Source organism: Zingiber officinale, chromosome 7B (assembly GCF_018446385.1).
Source record: "Zingiber officinale cultivar Zhangliang chromosome 7B, Zo_v1.1, whole genome shotgun sequence".
In the NCBI taxonomy this organism is placed as follows: Eukaryota; Viridiplantae; Streptophyta; class Magnoliopsida; order Zingiberales; family Zingiberaceae; genus Zingiber; species Zingiber officinale.
The window spans coordinates 3,967,941-3,972,887 of record NC_055999.1 but is presented as its reverse complement, the minus strand read 5'-3'; positions in this window follow the sequence as shown (position 1 = coordinate 3,972,887).

The following is a 4,947-nucleotide window of genomic DNA, read 5'->3' as shown; positions in this document are numbered from 1 at the left end:
ACAGGGACAATATTAAGTCAACCTCGGGGTTTTGTGTTTACTTTAGGAGGTAAAGTCATAACTATGGAAGAGTGATAGGCATAGGTGTTTATCTGGACTCCACCATAGAAGCTTAGTATATGGCAAGCCTCTAAGGTAGCCATAAAAGCTGAATGACTCAATAACCTCAAGATAGATTTAGATATGATTTCTGGTTTGTCCAAAGATTATTACAATTTGTTGTAATAATGTTGGTGCAGTAACAAACTCGAAGAAACCATAAGTCTATTAAGACAAGTAAACACAATAGAGCGCAAGTACCACCCAATACAAGAAATTGTATAAACGAGGAGAAGTTGTTGCCGCCTAGATTGCATCAGCTGATGACCTATAGATCCTTTCACTAAGGTCCTTAAGGCAAGAGCTTTTGATGGGCGTGTTGAAGGGTTGGGAATCAGATGTATGGCAGCTGATATGGCAACTTAGTCTTTTAGTATAAGTGGGAGATTGTTAGAGTGTATACTAAAAGCCTAGCTTTTGGTATAAACATTTATCTAGAAATAAGAATCACATTGGTCAAATGTCTACATTTATGATAAATGTAGTTGTTCAATTAATTTATATTGTAGATAACATGGTGTGTGGTGTCACACACAGAAGATCATGTTATCAGTTTCCTTATAAATTATAAACAGTAGCTCACGACTAAAATGGAAAGGGACAAACCATTGGAAGGTCGTAGTGTAATTATGTATTAGTTTATCTTGACTATATAATTACACTAGTACACTCAGAGTGTATTGAGTAGGACCATTAGAGGTCGTTTCTTTTATACTGACTTTATAAAGAAACAAAGACCTCAGTTATTATGGAAGTGTGTGCTCTTAATCCTAATATAATAACAAGCACATATGTTTGATATTTATTTCTTTAATTTATCAATGGGTGAAATTTAGTTCGATAAATCAATAAACCCGATAAGTTGGGAAATGGTATCACTTATAGTGTGTGTTGTTGATTATAGAAGGAAACTGTGTCCTAGAGATACTAGGTTGATAATGTCCCCAAGAGGAGCTCATAAGGATTGTCATGTTAAACCCTGCAGGTGGACTTAGTCCGACATGACGATAAGGTTGAGTGGTACTACTCTTGGACTTAGATATTAATTAAATGAGTTGTCAGTAACTCACTTAATTAGTGGACATTTGATATCTTAAACACAGGGAGACTAACACACTCATAATAAGAAGGAGCCCAAAATATAATTTGGGATTGGTGCGGTAGTTCAATAATAGTTCTCTAGTGGAATGAATTATTATTGATAAAATTAAGTTGTGTGTTCGGGGCGAACACGGGATGCTTAATTTTATCGGGAGACCAAAACCAATTCCTCCTCTCGGTCCCTATCGTAGCCTCTAGTATATAGAGATTTATACCCACCGCATACCCACCTTCTTACCCATCCAATGGGGCCGGCCAAGCTAGCTTGGAACCCAAGCTAGGGCCAAGACCAAGAGTCAAGTTGGTGGCCGGCCAAAGCTTGGGTCCCAAGCTTAGGTGGCCGACCACTAGAATATTAAAAAGGATTTTTATTAAAATTATTTCTTATGTGGATATCATGATTTTAAAAGAGAGTTTAAAAATTAAAAATTTCCTTTTATAACTTTCTACAAAAGATTAAGAGAAGAGATTAATCTCTTTCCTTATTTGTAGTTTAAAAGGATGGTTTTAATTTTTGGTAAAAACTTTCCTTATTTGTAAATCATCTACATATTTAAAAGAGAGTTTAAAATTTGAAATCTTTCCTTATTTGTTGATTAAAGGAGGATTTTAAATTTTAAGAAAACTTTCCTTTTTAATCATGTTCATAATTTAAAAGAAAGTTTAAAATTAAATATTCTCTTTTATAAGTTTCTACAAGAGATTAAGAAAAGATTTGATATCTTTCCTTATTTGTAGATTAAAAGAGATTTTAATTTTTAGAGATAACTTTCTTTTTATCCACATGTTTAAAAGAAAGATTTTAATTTATTAAATTTCCTTTTTATAAACCAATCATGAAGGGATAAAAATTATTGAGAAATTTTTATAAATTTCCGGAAGCAAATAAAGAAGTTTTAATTGGTGTTTAAAAATTTTATTTGCTTGGAAATTCTATGGTGTGGCCGGCCAAATAAATTGGAGAAGAAAAATTATTTTTAATTAAATAATTTTTTCCTTTTCATGGCAAAAGAATTAAGGAAGTTTTTATTAAATTTTCCTTATTTGCCAAGACCAAGGATTATAAAAGAGGGGGTAGAGGAGGCTTCAAAGCTAACAAATCTATTCTATTTTTCTCTCCCTCTTTTCTTCTTCTTGTGGCCGGCCCTAGCCTTTCTCCCTTCTTCTCTTTTGGTGGCCGAACCATACATCTCTTGGAGCTCTTGTTGGTGGCCGGACCTAGGAAGGAGAAGAAGAAAAGGAGGAAGCCTCATCTTGAAGATCCCTTGGAGTATTGGTGGTGATCAAGTTCTTCTTCCTTGGAGGTGGTTCTTCTTGTGGCCGAACCTTGCTTGGAGAAGAAGAAGGTGCGTGGTGGTTCTCGTCTCGGAAGATCGTCGCCCACACGACGTCCGGGATAAGAAGAGGAATACGGTAGAAGATCAAGAGGTCTTTCTAAAAGGTATAACTAGTAATTTTTCTTTCCGCATCATACTAGTTATTTATGGAAATAATAATAAATACAAGAGGCTTACGTTCTAGTATTTCGAATATGTTTTTTCGAAGTTGTGTTCTTTTGTTTCTTTCTTTTCCTTGTGATTTGATTGTTCTCTTTGGTTAACCTAAAGTTATTTTAGGAAATTAAATATTAGCTTTCTATTAAAGGTTTTGTCTAGTCGGTGGTGGTTGCTCCCATATCCAAGAAGGCCATGTGCCTCGCCACGTCAGTACTGGGAACCTTTTATGGAAATTAATATTTAATGGAATTAATAACTTAAGGAGACTTGGGTCGAACGTGTTAAGTTCCGCAGGAGATCCAAGTCAAAACCTAAAAGAACAAATAGATTAAGTTTTGGATCAAACGTGTTAAGTTCCGCAGGCGATCCAAAATTTAATTTAAAAGAACACATGGTAGCTAGGAAAAGGTTCAGACCTTTGTACAAAATTTTTGTACAGTGGAACCTATAGGTTTTCCGAGTAGCAACCAACAAGGTATACATATCTCAGTGGACATCTGGTGTGGCTGTTGGTGAGTTCCCCTGGAGCGATACCACTGCACGGGTTCTAGCATCGACCCATATTTGTGCAAGCGGCCCTTGGATTCTTATTTGATGCTCAGGGGTGAGGGGCGCTAGGTCGTTTGGACTGCGATACTCGTCAGTCGGCAAGTGGATGATTGCAGTTATTGACCTTTGGTTGCTCGGACCAGAAGGTTCAGAAGTTGCCTTGCCTATGGGTTGTGTGACTGGCCGAATGCGGGACACCCCGGCAGTCGATAGAGAGGGTGGCATGAAGGCAACCGATGGCGCGGCTAGTATCCTTTCAGGCAGCTCGGACAATGATGGTGTCCGGTCGGAGGATATGAAAGCAGGAAGTGCAGTGACTTCCTGATTGGGAGTGGGCGCGGAGGTCTTGCCTCGCTTGGAGGGAGGTTGATAAGTGAGCAGTGTTGGAGTTTGCAAGGCGGAGGTTGTGGATCGGGAGGACCCTTCCGCACGACTCTTCTTGCGATGCACCAGAGGTTCGCCAGAAGTTGCTGACTCTGAAGCGACCGCTATCGGGACCATGGACGATCGTTCGGGCGGAAGGTCTGCTTTTGCAACCGCCACATTGCTTGCATCTGTCTGACCTCCCCCAACTCCACTCCCCAGCACTTTGGTTCCCTCCTCCTTACCAGCGGATCCTTGTAGAAGTCGACCAACTGCAAGCCACGGCTCTCCAGCTTGGCTACGGTCGTAACATTGATCTCTACATTTGTAAGCTTGCACTTGCTAGCCAGACGCGTGCACAACATGATTCGAGCTGCACAAAAGTAGGAAAAATTAATTAGATTCAAAGGTTGGGAGAAGAAAGGGCATACCTAGGGTGGATGGAAGCTTCATGAGGATCGGACTCAGGCCGGACAAGTAGAGGACGCCCTCCAGCAACAACTTGTGGATGTGGTACTTCTGACCGACCAAACTTGAAGTTGGAGGTAGTCTGATCGGTTCTTGTATTTCTTGAGATCCGGAGGGTTCGACACATCTAACTGACAATTGGTTGGAAAGTCCAGCCACTCGGAAAAGCGAACAAAGAAGAAGTAGTCATTCCAATGCTTGTTGGAGGACGACATCTTATCAAAGAAGACTAGACCCACTCGGACTTGGAAGAGAAAAGTTCCCGGCTCGGACAATTTGAGATAATAGAAATAGTGTTGGTGCAACCTTGGGTCAAGGTTGACCTGGTTGACCTGACTCGAGTTGACCTGACTCGAGTTGTATTTTGATGTTTGACTTAGGAAGATTGTCGGTGCAACCTTAGGTCAAGGTTGACCTAATTGAGTTGCATGTTGATGTTTGACACTCGTGGAAGAGTTGTATTCTTGATATGGGACAAGAATAAATGTTTGGGAGATTATTGGGGCAACCGTAGGTCAAGGTTGACCTGGTTGACCTGATTCGGGAAAAAGTCCAAGTATGGAGACTTGGCAACGGAAAAGTCCAAGCAGGGAGCTTGGCACTAGAAAAGTCCAAGTATGGAGACTTGGCACTGGAAAAGTCCAAGCAGGGAGCTTGGCACGCGAAAAGTCCAAGTGTGGAGACTTGGCAGGGGAAAAGTCCAAGTATGGAGACTTGGCACTGGAAAAGTCCAAGTATGGAGACTTGGCACGAAAAGTCCTAACTGGATGTTAGGCAGGTGGAAAGTCCAGGTGAGTGAAGCTGGGAAAGTCCTAACCGGATGTTAGGCTGAAAAGTCCGGTGAGTGAAGCAGGTGAAAGTCCTAACTGGA